The sequence below is a fragment of the Rhamphochromis sp. 'chilingali' genome (assembly GCF_963969265.1).
Source record: "Rhamphochromis sp. 'chilingali' genome assembly, chromosome: 9".
Classification (NCBI taxonomy): domain Eukaryota; kingdom Metazoa; phylum Chordata; class Actinopteri; order Cichliformes; family Cichlidae; genus Rhamphochromis; species Rhamphochromis sp. 'chilingali'.
The window spans coordinates 5173469-5188250 of NC_137936.1; positions in this window are offsets into that span (position 1 = coordinate 5173469).

Below are 14782 nucleotides of genomic sequence, written 5' to 3' on the forward strand. Positions count from 1 at the left end.
ACCTCTGCACAAATTCTCAGTCAGGTATCAAGAGAAATCTATCTATCTATCTGTCTGTCTGTCTCTCTGTCTCTCTGTCTGGATATGGGTACCAGTATCGGCACCAGTTCTGACATAAACGGTAGTAACCAGACCGAAAAGCAGCGCACATTTCGGTGCTTTATTTCGGTGCTTTTTTTTTCCTGAGATGTCACACACTTTGGATTCTAGCCAATCATTTTACCTTTGGAAGCGTAGTAGGCGGGTATGTACGTTCTTTTAGAGCAGAGCTACAGATTAAAAATGCCCAAAGCGAAGCGGTCAAAGTCTGGCTGTACTTCACAGCAAAAGATGCAAACTCGGGGGTGTGGTGCCTGTTATCGGTCCCGGAGTTAGCAACATCCCCCAAAAACCCGAAGAGGACAGTGCTGGCCCCTAGCCCTGCCAGTGTAGCAGAAATGATGACGGATGATGATGCAGCAGCAGCCGTTCTTCTCTGCGTGAGTAGCTTAATGTTGTTCATGTGTAATTTACGCTGAGTAGACTAACCACGTTATTACATTAATGCATGTAAGGTGAACTAGCAAACATCATCATAGCTACATGCGGCTGTCTTCTTGTTTGATGGCAGATACTCCCTTCACCCTGGCCAAAAAGGCTAAAATGACCAAAGAAAAAGTGGGAAACAGTTAAACATGAGAGGTTTTTGGACAAAGTTTGTGTTTTTTTTCCCAATTGATTAAGCACTGCTTCCAGCCAAGAGTGATGCCATAAATCCCCTATAGCTGTGTAAAAGGCTAACATTGTTATCTTTTTACAAAAAAACAGCTAAACATGAGAGGTTTTTGGACAAAGTTTGTGTTCTCCATTCTTTAAGCACCGGTTCGAGCACCGTTTAAGCACCGGCACCGTTTCAAAAGTATCGGTTTGGTACTGGTATCGGATAAAACCTAAACGATGCCCATCCATATATATAGAGATAGATATATATATATATATATATATATATATATATATATATATATATATATATGCTCAGTGGCTAGAGGATCTGAGGGCAGACCACAGCGACCTCCCTGAACAGGGTCCAGTAACCATCACAGTGGCAGATATCCAAGAAAGGGTCTCCAGTATGAAGAGTTGGACAGCACCAGGGCCCGACATGGTTCACGCCTACTGGCTGAAGAAGCTGACTGCACTCCACGAGCGTCTGGCAGCACAAATGAACCAGCTGCTAGTTAACGAGAGACACCCAGAATGGCTAACTCAAGGCCGGACGGTCCTGATCCCCAAGGACCCCAAGAAGGGACCGGTCCCCTCCAACTACCGACCAATAACCTGCCTCAGTACTACATGGAAGCTCCTGTCAGGCATCATATCGGCTAAGATGAACAGGCACATGGGTCAATACATGAGCGGGACACAGAAAGGAATTGGCAAGAATACCAGAGGCGCAAAACACCAGCTACTGGTAGACAGAACAATCAGCCGAGACTGCAAGACCAGACTGACCAACCTGTGCACTGCCTGGATTGATTACAAGAAGGCCTATGACTCAATGCCCCACAGCTGGATACTGGAATGCCTAGAATTGTACAAGATCAATGGGACCCTAAGAGCCTTCATCAGGAACTCAATGGGGATGTGGCGTACAACACTAGAGGCCAACTCCAAGTCCATAGCACAAGTCACCATCAAGTGCGGGATCTACCAAGGAGATGCTCTGTCCCCACTGCTGTTCTGCATAGGCCTGAACCCCCTCAGTGAGATCATTAACAAGACTGGCTACGGATACCGACTACGGAACGGAGCAGTTGTCAGCCACCTCCTGTACATGGATGACATCAAGCTGTATGCCAAGAGTGAACGAGACATCGATTCACTGATCCACACTACCAGGCTATACAGCAATGACATTGGAATGTCGTTCGGACTGGAGAAGTGTAGTCGGATGGTATCAAAGAGAGGGAAGGTAGTCAGAACTGAGGGGATTGAACTACCAGAAGGCAACATTGCAGACATAGAGGACAGTTACAAGTACCTGGGGATCCCGCAGGCAAATGGGAACCATGAAGAGGCCGCTAGAAAGGCTGCAACCACCAAGTACCTGCAGAGGGTCAGGCAAGTCCTGAGGAGTCAGCTGAATGGTAAGAACAAGATCCGGGCCATCAACACGTACGCCCTGCCCGTGATCAGGTACCCTGCTGGGGTAATAGGCTGGCCAAAGGAGGAGATAGAAGCCACTGACATAAAGACAAGAAAGCTCCTTACCATGCATGGAGGGTTTCACCCCAAGTCCAGCACCCTGAGGCTGTACGCTAAGCGGAAGGAGGGGGGCCGGGGACTGGTGAGTGTCAGCACCACAGTCCAGGATGAGACAGGGAACATCCAAGAATACATTGGGAAGATGGCCCCAACTGACCGAGTGCTCAGTGAATACCTCAGGCAGCAGAAACCCAAGAAAGAGGAGGGAGACGAGGAACCATCATGGAAGGACAGGCCCCTGCACGGTATGTACCACCGGCAGATAGAGGAGGTGGCTGATATCCAGAAATCCTACCAGTGGCTGGACAAAGCTGGACTGAAAGACAGCACAGAGGCACTAATCATGGCAGCACAAGAACAAGCTCTGAGTACAAGATCCATAGAGGCTGGGGTCTATCACACCAGGCAAGACCCCAGGTGCAGGCTGTGTAAAGATGCCCCAGAGACAATCCAGCACATAACAGCAGGGTGCAAGATGCTAGCAGGCAAGGCATACATGGAACGCCATAATCAAGTGGCCGGCATAGTGTACAGGAACATCTGTGCCGAGTATAACCTGGAAGTCCCGAGGTCAAAATGGGAGATGCCCCCAAGGGTGGTGGAGAATGACCGAGCTAAGATCCTGTGGGACTTCCAGATACAGACGGACAAAATGGTGGTGGCTAACCAACCGGACATAGTGGTGGTAGACAAACAGAAGAAGACGGCCGTAGTGATCGATGTAGCGGTTCCGAATGACAGCAATATCAGGAAGAAGGAACACGAGAAGCTGGAGAAATACCAAGGGCTCAGAGAAGAGCTCGAGAGGATGTGGAGGGTGAAGGTAATGGTGGTCCCCGTGGTAATTGGAGCACTAGGTGCGGTGACTCCCAAGCTAGGCGAGTGGCTCCAGCAGATCCCGGGAATAACATCGGAGATCTCTGTCCAGAAGAGCGCAGTCCTGGGAACAGCTAAGATACTGCGCAGGACCCTCAAGCTCCCAGGCCTCTGGTAGAGGACCCGAGCTTGAAGGATAAACCGCCCGCAGGGGCGTGCTGGGTGTTTTTTAGATATAGATATAGATAGATAGATAGATAGATAGATAGATAGATAGATAGATAGATAGATAGATAGATAGATAGATATACATGTGTGTGTGTGTGTAGAGAAAGAGAGGAGCTGGTTGCAGCTACCCAGCCGCTGCGTCCCGGCACCTGTGGGGACGTGGCGGTCACATATGCTCGGCCTGTGTTTAAGCCTAAACTGCGTGGCAACCCTCTGCCATGCAGTTTAGGCATAAACAGTATTTTTACACCCAAAGTGTTATTAGCTTAAAACTTGGCATATCTTGGCACGATGTACAGTGTGTCTTTAAAAAGATCATTTGCAATGGCATAATTTATTTAGCATGACAATCCCAAACACACTGCCAGTGTAGAAAAAGCATCCAGAAAATGGAACGCAATCATTCATGTGCTCCCCTGCACAGAGCCCTGACCACAACATCACTGAAGAAGAGCATTGGAACCTCCTGTAAGAAGCCTGCAGAACAATTCATGAAGACTGCTCAAAGAAACAAGAAAGCTTCCCTTCTGCAAACCCACATTTGCTCCTGTATCTGAGATAAGCTGTGAAGTCTGAGTACTTTTTTAAACCTTTCTAATTACTTAACTGATGTGATTATTGTTGCAGTCGCTTGATCAGGTCCGAAAGAGTGGAAGGTAAAACTGGGCAAAACAGCTGTTACTTTCTTGGCTGGAGGAAATTTAAAAAAATAGCACAGTGCAATAAAATGGAGTAGAAACAGACAGAAATGCTAAATTTCCATCGTGAATTTTTTTTTTAGATTTTTTGCGTTTACTGGAACTGTTTACATTTTGTCGTGTTGTGTCCTCTCACTGACTGCAAAATTACTCACGTCAGCTCTGTATCAACAATAGACAGAAATGTGGACATCATTTAAATTCTTCTTTAACTGATTGTACAATGTTATAAAACGTTGACTATATTTGCATGCAAACCTGGCTTTTTTTTTTTTATTTACTCAGTGCTGAAACTTTATGGTAGGTTTATTGTAGGACTGTAATGGAGTCATGGGATTAGATCAAACTGCAGCATACACTAGTCTGACAGTGAATGATATTAGAGTCAATGTGAGCAGGGATATGGTTTTTGCTCCCCTCTTAGAGCTTTTAGTCAAAATTCCTCTCTCAGCTGTTCCACATTCAGTCACAATCCCCCTCTTGTTTGCTGTTCTGCAAATGTGGTAAAAGCTGCCTGTCAGATGCATTATATGATGTGAGGTAAAGTTCTGGGGCAGAATGATGACAGGAAGACCAGAACATACATCATTTACTGTATACATTGGAAAGTAAAAAATGTACCGCATATAAAAGTGTTTGAACTCATAATTATATTTTAAATAAAAGATCAACTTAGTTAAATTCAAACAAGTAGAAAAGAAAGACCACATACAGCAACCTGGTTTGTGTGGTGTGTCATGCTGAAATCTACATCTGTGCTACCAGTGAGATAATCTGTTCATTAACTGGAGCTGGAACATACAGAGTGGGTTCGAGTTACTGTAGGATTCTCAGGAAGCCACCTCACACACCCCAGGAAGTCATGTCCCTCTGTGCCATTTAGTCTGTAACAGTTACAAGCAAATATCTGTAGGCCTAACACATGTTAAAAAAAAAAGTCAAAACATGTTATTCTTTTGTTTTGAAAAGCTTTTAAATTACAGCTGTGCAGAAAATGTGCTGTCGGCCTTATTAATTTTTTTATTTTGCACAGACTTTTGCATTTTCCCATTTCTAATTCAATATGTCTCATTCTTTTGTTTTTGGAAGTAAACAACTCAATGTTAGCATGGCTCATAGTTAGCAAAGTCATCCTTGTTAGCTATAGCTTCACAGCCCAAAATATACAGCAATATTAACAGCTTTAACAGTGCTAATGCTGCTAATGTTAGCAACTAAATTGGCTAAACAGCTAGTATAAAGTATGAATAACTGTCATTACCAATATCTTAGATAATTTATCTTTTGCAAAATCCCAATGCATTTATTAGGTTTTATATTAAATTTTATTTATGTAAATTCGATTTGGGACCATAGCTTTGGTAGCGACAAATCTAGCTCATTTACTAGCTCAATTAATCCTACCTCAACCAGTACACTCACAGGTAATTTCATTATATTTCGTGAGGTTGAAAAGCTGGGCTTGCTTGTGATTGACGTTCAGACTAAGCATCAAGGTCAAAAGCAGCAATTAGTAGTATTACCCATGTTGTGTTGGCTTGAGTGAAAATAAAACGGAAAATAAAATGCTGCTGTCCTTTAAGAGAGGTTGAAGGTTTAAAATTAGCTGAAAGGTGACAGCGCTGTGACAACTCCACAGTGAAATGAAATGACATTTTGAAACAAACATGATGTTAATATATATATATATACAGGGTGGGCCATTTATATGGATACACCGTAATAACATGGGAATGGTTGGTGACATTAAAGTCCTGTTTGTGGCACATTAGCATATGTGAGGGGGCAAACTCCTCAAGATGGGTGGTGACCATGGTGGCCATTTAGAAGTCGGCCATCTTGGATGCAACTTTTGTTTTTTCATTAGGAAGAGGGCCATGTGACACATCAAACTTATTGGTAATGTCACAAGAAAAACAATGGTGTGCTTGGTTTCAATGTAACTTTATTCTTTCATGAGTTATTTACAAGTTTCTCTTTGTTCACAGCCATTGACATGTCAAAGAGGTTAACACATGAGGAGCGGATCGAAATTGTGTTGATATCTGGTGAACGCAGTAACCGAGTCATTGCAGCAGATTTCAATGCAAGACACCCTATGAGACCACCCATCTCCCATGCTACAGTCAGCAAACTGCTTGCTAAGTTTCGTGAAACTGGTTCAGTGTTGGATTTGCCAAAAAGTGGATGTAAGAAAACTGTCACTAATGAAGAAACATCAGTGGCTGTCCTAGCTTCATTCAGCAAGAGCCCACAGCGTAGCACTCGCCGCATGTCACTGGAGCCACCATGGTCACCACCCATCTTGAGGAGTTTGCCCCCTCACATATACTAATGTGCCACAAACAGGACTTTAATGTCACCAACCATTCCCATGTTATTACGGTGTATCTATATAAATGGCCCACCCTGTATATGCATATGATAGAAAAAGGCACATGAACATAAAAAAGCCCAATATGAAATAACGACATACTTGAGTATTTTTTTTCTTCTCTTTCTCTTTCTTTTCCTTCACTGGACAATTTAATATTTTTATTTAATATCTAGAACCGACTTCTCGATAACAAAATCACTACCTGTAACATTTAATGACAAGTATAGTTTGTAATACATGATACTGTTAAATGCCCACAGTCTTTTTTAAGCTGTTTTGAATGCAGGAGCACCTTCTATTTATTTGGTGAAAGGTAGTTGCAGCTAAACACTCGAGGCCTGGTATTTGCTGACAGATACAGTATGGCAGAGCTCCGGGGAACTGCCTCTTATTACAGAATAACACTGACCTTTAAAACATCCCATCAGGCATCCTAGGTGTTTTTAGCAAAACATCTGTTACTGTAGCTCAAAGCCACACACTGCCACCAACACCACAACTTGGTGTCCTGTTCTGCTCTAAAAATCTCACACAACTTTTTCAGGAACCTAGAAAGACTATTGCAGAGGCCTTACTCCTTTTAATGTCTGCTGTGGACTATTCAGAATTTATGCCTTTTCTTCAGTATCAGAGCTCCATCTAAACAGAGGCAGTTTGTTTACAGTGTAAAATCAGGATTATGGACCATGAGTCTTTCAGCCCACTGGCCTCGCTTTGACTCTGTCCACATTTAGGGCTGAACAAAAACAGGCTTTGTCCCAGAAACACAATTTGCAACGGTACTATCGGGCACCCTTCATCCCGGCCCCCACCCCTAGCCACTGTGGGAAACAACTGCACCGAGGCTTAACATCCAATACTGTGAGAGGTTTCCTGTCCAAATTTACAAGAGGGCTGTACCGGGGGAGTTCTGAAATGTCTGGGTCACATATACTTGCCCCGATCCATTATTTCAAAGGAAAGGGCTTTAAAAGTGTAACATTTAGATAGAGTTTCTCTTTGAATTGAATTCTTGTTAATTATGCTTAGGTGATATTATTGTAGTCCCATTGGCAATAGCTCGCATCCTTACTTCTTTCCGATTGTTAAATTAACAGCACAATTATGAATGTGACTTGAATGGATGAATTTAGGTTGAAATAATAATAACATTTTCTAAAAGGCATTTTTTAGTTAATAACTGACCGTTGTGTGTACATCAGATTAACAGCATGTGAGAGCCATGTCCTTAAGAAATAGAAAATAAATCCAGTAAGGACCTCGCACAGGACCTGAGATCATCTGGCCCTTGACCGGAAACATCTACATCTACTTATCACTGACTCCCCTTCAAATGGACTCTAGTAACAGATCTTATGAACTTGTGAATCCAAATCAGGGGAGAGGTACAGTGAGTGCCTACAGCCATTTTTAAAACACAGTGGAGGATCTGTCATCCCACGTCATCAACCAGAGGCTACAGCATAGTGGAAACAGTTAAGCATGAACATAATAATCCCAACCTGGTAGAAGACAGCAGTGTAACTCAGCTAGATGATGCCCAGCAACCTGCAGTGACAATTTTAAGTGTAGCCACTCAAATGAGGTCACGACTCCCACAGCTCACTGACAAGATCCCATTAGAGGAGATGCTTGCAGATGTGAACACTTTTCTGTGCACCATACCCACAACCAGTATCACTGAAAAACTGAGCTCATATATGCTGTTCCAACAGTAATCAAAATGCTCACTGCTCTGGTCACGACTCTGAAAACATATATTAGAGAAGCAGAGGCCTGAGAAAGTAAAGGTGTACAGCTACAACAATCCTATGAGGGCAGACTAAGCAATACTGGAAGAACATCTAAAAAAAAGAGGTGTCACACAACGGCAATTTCAAGCAACTGGTGGAATTACAGTTTTTGCTCGTTGCTTGAACACTACAAACCCATGCTTAGACTAAAGTAACACAACTTGAAGCTTTTGTTACCATACCCCAAACACATGTACCCATACCTTAAACAAAAGTGCTGCTTTGCACTCTGGTTGCAATTATGCAACACACTTACTCCTTTATGCAACACACATGGTCCTGCATACTACACTCTATTTCATACATAAGACACTTCGTTCAAAAATGAAATTTCAGGGTGCCATTTGGAAAACACATGTATCCAAAATACAAAACACATCGGGTAATTGCAACCACTCAAATATACACCTGAAGGCACTTACTTGCAAAACTGAACACCAATTAGCCAACCACAAAAAGCCCTCAGTTTAGCCAATTCAAGAACTTTGCAAGCATGGATGGAGGGAGAGCAAGAGGAAGAGGAGGAGGAGGTCAAAGAGGCCATGCACAGACCCATATTTCTGATGATATAAGAGCAACTTTGGTGGACCATGTCATCAACCACGGCCTGACTATGAGGGAAGCTGGGCAGAGAGTCCACCCACATCTAAGCCGCTTCACAGTGGCATCTGTAATAAGAAAATTCCGACTAGAAAACAGGTCTGTCTTCATCTCACTGCCTTCTACTCTACTCAGATGGTTTTCATAGTACTGTTCTACAGTTACCATATCAAGTGTACAGGGTATTGCAGGGTGCTAATGCTCCTTTTGCAGCCAAAGTGGTAGTTTCTGTGAAACATAGCATGATTACTTATATTGAAGTACAGTGTTGTACAGTGGATGATACAGTATATACAGTGAAGTACTGTAAGAAAAATAAGCAAACCGATGACAATATGTGGTTGTATTTCTCTAGAATGACTCGAAGACCTTCTGGGGGAGGACGCCAACGCCTGTTCACACAACGGCAGGAACTTGCTGTTGTGGACCTAGTGAGGGCAGACAATGCCATCCGTCTCCACCAGCTACGACGGAAAATACTTGCAGACAGGCGAGTGTTCAGCAACATAGACCATTTGAGCATCACCACCATCAGACGCATCTTGGGTAAACACAGCATCACCATGAAGCAGCTCTACAGAGTCCCATTCGAGAGGAACAGTGACAGGGTCAAAGGACTTCGAGCTGAATATGTACGGGTACGTGTAACTGTCCCTTACATTTACAATAGAGTATTGGTGAAGTCCAGTAGCAGCTGAATATGTACCATATCAGTACCACATGGATCCATTCTGAGAGCTACACAGGTACCTGTGTGATGGGGTGAGGGTGCTGTATGTGTAGCACTGTAGTACAGTGATATGTTCCCCTTTTTTTCAGAGAATCTTGGCCATGGATGGAGCTGCACAGCCTCATGAATACATTTTCATTGATGAAGCTGGATTCGACCTGAGCAAAACAAGACGACGGGGTCGTAATGTAATTGGCCAAAGGGCAATTGTGCACGTCCCAGGGCAGCGCGGGGGAAACATCACATTATGTGCCGCCATAAGCCTTCGAGGGCTTCTGCACCATCATGCAATACTAGGTCCATACAATAGCCAACACATACTCACATTTCTAGATGCTCTCCATGATATAGTTGTACAGAACAGACCAGATCAGCCCAGGTTTGTGGTGATATGGGATAATGTCAGTTTCCATCGGGCTGCTCTGGTCCAGGCCTGGTTCTCCAACCAAAGTCAACTTGAAGTGGTATGCTTGCCCCCTTACTCACCATTTTTAAACCCTATAGAGGAATTTTTTTCGGCTTGGAGATGGCGTGTATATGACCGCCAACTACATGCCTGCATGCCTCTTCTGCAGGCAATGGAACAGGCCTGCGGCGACATTCAGGTGGCAGCAATCCATGGATGGTTTTGACATGGAAGAGGATATTTTCCCCGGTGCCTAGCGAGAGAAGACATTGCTTGCGATGTTGATGAGGTCCTGTGGCCAGACCCCAACAGACGGCGGGATCCATGAGCCCACGTATGCACAATTGTCATGATTTTTTGTTTACAGTATAGTGTTTTTTCTATTACTGTATTATGGTGTTTTTTTGTTTTGGTTTTTTTTGCTTTCTCTGAATTCATGGTACTGCAATGTACAATATTGAGTAGGTCTATTTGCTTTTTTGGTTGTTTGCAAATGTGTCTCCTGAAAATATGCCTTCTGAATGAACAATGGAAATCAAAGACTGCAGTGCTTTATATAAAGTAGACTAGTGTGTTCCTCCTGCTCTGTAAGTGTTGCAAGTATGTGTCATTTTGTCAACAGAGTTACATTTTGACAAAGGAATGTTAGGTTTTGATAGCAGAGTTTAGGTTTTGAGAGTAGAGTTTCAATTTGGTGCAGATGTGAATGGTATATTTCCCAGTGTTGTGTCATGTTTACTTGTATTTAGGGTTTTGGCACAATGAGCAAAGTTTTGCAAAATGTGTTCAGGCAACGGGCAAAAACTGTAAAAGCAGACCTTCCAGAACAAGAACCAGTCAACATCACCAAGGGAGACATCCAACAATGAGTCTCCAGAATAACAAGCTGGAAAGCATCACTGCCGAATATGATCCACACCGACTGGCTGAAGAGACTAACAGCATGCCATGGACACCTGGAAGCACAAATAAGGGGGGTGCTAGCGCCAGGTTTTCATCCAGACTGGTTAACACAGGGCAGAACAAAGATCCATAGAGGCAGGAGTCTACCACAGCTGACAGGACCCAAGAGTCAGACTGAGCAACAGTGCCACAGAGACTGTTGCGACTTTCATCCGTAAATAAAGCCGCGGCCGGCTGAGTTGGTTGTGTCCCTGTGACGCGCCTCCAATAATCCATAATGAGTCGAACTTGTACTTTGCGCATTTATTTTAAGAACAAAACAAAAACAAACTCAAAATCGTGCCATAGTCTCTATTCAGACCAGTGCTCTTACTGGGGCCGGTAAAGATGAATTCAAACTTTCAATCGTGCCTGTGAAAGTTAAGGTCAAGAAATGCATAGGTGTACAATGTTACATTTCCTTTCTTGGCCTTAACTTTCACAGGCACGACTGAAAGTTTGAATTCATCTTTACCGGCCCCAGTAAGAGCACTGGTCTGAATAGAGACTATGGCACGATTTTGAGTTTGTTCCTTTGATTCTTGTTCTTTACTCATTGTCTTTTGATAGATGTGTAACATTTGAGGATGCTTTAAACCACACGTCTTGCACCTGAGGCGCTTTTTGCAGTCTCTACTAATGTGACCTTTAGAAAGACATCCAAAACAGACTCCATTCTCTTTTAGAAAAGTGATTTTGTCTTTTTGCGTTTTTCTTTCCAGCTCTTGACAATTTTCTAAGGTATGTTCACCTTTGCAAAACAAGCAACTCCTCATTTGTGTTATTCTTTCCTTTTCCTTAACTTTGTTATTTTCTTTTTCAGATGCCATCACAGAGGTAGCAAAAGAACTTTCTTTGAATCTTGTGTGAGTTTGAGACTTAAGTTTTCTTGTGTCTCTATTTGTCGTGCAGATATCCTTGATATCCCCAAACACTGGGTCAGATGCGATCTTCACTTGTTTTTCTAAAAACTCCACAAGATCCTTAAATGTAGCTTGTCGATTACACTTCACAGACTGCAGTTCTCCACTTATCTCTTTGCCTGTAGGGAAGTTTCTTTGTTATAGCTAACATGTTGGCAGGCATGTCAAGCTCCTGCATATAACTGAGATCTTCCATAGCATTGCAACAGCCTCTTAGGAATATTGTGTAAGCTTGAAGAGCTTTCGTGTCCTCTGCTTTTATTGAAGACCAAGCAAGTGCTTTGCTCATGTAAGCCATGGCAAGTTTATGTTCATTACCAAAATGCTGCCGTAATAAAGAGTAAGTAAATCTGATAAGCAGTTTAATACATAAAATAATAAAGCTGGTTAATTTTTCATGTGCTGCACTCTGATGTTATATCCAGCTGAGGCCACTGAGGCTCTTCAAGAAATCCTTTTGTTCTTTCACACCTTTGTCACCCGTTTCTGCATGCAGGTGTCAATAAAGTTGTGATCATAGTTTTTCAACATTTAGAAAGAAAGGGAGAAAACATACTGTGGCGTGAATAAGGCACGGCGGGACCACAGAGCAACGTTCAGAGCCAACTTTATTTAATTCACGTCACACCACACACACACCAACCCCTGAGTCCCCGTGTTTTAACACGGCGGGCGTGATTGCGGATGCCGTGCAGGTGCGTCCGCACGGCACCGCAAACCACGCCCCACCACATACCCCCATCGCCCGATTGAGGCCGGGGAGCAATCTGGCCGAACCTACTCCCCCCCCCCCCCCCCGCGAACTGGGGCGAGACTCGGCCCAAAACATCGGCGCCCCAGCCCAGGCGACGGGGAAGCGTCCATTCTGGTGGCCGCCCGCGCATCCAGCGGCAACGGCGAAGTTGGTCCGGAGGTCGGCCGCGTAGCAAGCGGACACGGCCCCACAGGCATGGCCGTGAGCTCCTGTACCCAGGCGGCTGGGCAGACGTCAGGCGCGCAGAATCGACTGGTGGCAGCGAGGCTGGACTAGCCAGCCCGCCGACCCCCGGCTTAGCGGGGCTGTCCCGCTCCTCTGCCTCCAACTCCGGCTGCGCAGGCTGCCCTGGAGCAGGGACCTCCGTCTCCTCGCACAGCTGCTCCGCCACCGCCTCCGCCACTCCCGTTTGGAGCGGCTCCCCGCACTGCGCCTCCGCCTCCAGCAGGCACAGCCCCTCGTCCACCTCTGGGTGGAGCGACTCCTCTTCCTCCGGCAGGTGTAGACCCTCGCCCGCCTCGTCCTCCGCCTCCGATTGGAGCGGCTCCTCCACCGCTCCCGGCAGGAGCAGCCCTTCACCCGGCTGCTCCTCCTCCTCCGGCAGGCTCGGACCCCCGCGTGACTCGTCCACCACCTCCGGCTGCCGAGGTGCCCCACACGGCTCCTCCACCGCTTCACTGTCCTCGGGACACTTGTAGGGGTGGCGCCCAGGCCCAGAGCAGCGCCACCAGCTCCCCAATCCTTTCCAGGTGGCGCTCGGACCGGTCCTGTAGCTCTTCCTGCTGGCGACGCACCTCCGCCGCCTGCTCCCGCTGGGCGGCCGCCATTTTGGCCACCCTCCGGGCCAGCTCCTCCATTCCCTGGCTCCGATACGGACCCGCCGTGCCGCCTCCTGGGTTTCGGCACCAATGTGGCGGGACCACGGAGCAACGTTCAGAGCCAACTTTATTTAATTCACGTCACACCACACACACACCAACCCCTGAGTCCCCGTGTTTTAACACGGCGGGCGTGATTGCGGATGCCGTGCAGGTGCGTCCGCACGGCACCGCAAACCACGCCCCACCACACATAAATTTAGCATGTCTTTCTAAGTGTTAGATTGCTATTTATTGACTCAGTTGGTGTATTTTCCAGGGAGAAAAACTCACTCTCAACAATCAAAATGTAAGTTACAAAGGACAGGTTTTGCATTGGGTAAGAGTGACAAGAGTTTAGTGCATGCTGCATTGGCTGATTTCAGCGGTACTATTTACACAACTACTACAGAACAAGATTAGGTGTCATGGTCAATGTTGGGTTGGATCAAAGGTCGGAGTCTTTAATTTGCACTAATGATTCTGTTTAGTTTCACTTGCAAAATTTTAACTTTATTACTACTACCACTACTACACAATGGCACATATAAATACTTATATACATATATATACTATATTATTATTATACTGTATTATATTATTATACTATATTAATAAAGTTAACTAAATGACCTTAAAACCAGTAGGAGCATAGATCAGCTGAAAAAAAACTACTGGAACAGACAATTCAAAAATAATGTTATGGCTTATTTTAAAATGGGTTTTAATAGGATTCCTCACATTCGGTGTTTAATAGGTGACTCATTATGAAGGCCTATGTGTTTGAAGTAGCAGCATCACCAGGCAAGATGTGACAAAAATAGCCAATCATCACCTGGTTAGACAGCTGTTAGAAATGGGCATAAAAATAAAAGACATATTTGATTGTGTTTCAGTGAACATTTCCATCCTGTTTATCCAACTTCCTGAGGAGTCCTGATGCATTGCTCCACTTGAACAATCCCTCCACCCTCTCTTTCTCTTGCCTGAAAATTCTGACATGCTGACCAGTTTTGTGTTTGTTTGTTTAAGTTGACCCTGTGTTCTCACAATTATTGATGTAAAAAATAAATAAATAAATAATGCCAGTAGGGAGTACACATGCCAGCAGAGACATTTATCAAAGGTTGGCTGTTAATGAAGTCACATCATTGCAGCAGAATACAAAAACTGTCAGAGACATGCAGGGACTTCAACCGAATTACTTGAAATCTGGTAAATTAACTGATGCCCTCGTCATTTGCTTTGATAATTATTTCCATTTTGACACAATCCCACTTAGAGATCATTTCCATCACATCTTTGTACTCACATTTTACGATAGGGAAAAAAATATTAGCAAACATTAATATAGTGTTGGTGATTCAATAAGTTTGATGAAAGGACCAAAAGACCTTGTGAGAGCAGGATAGCC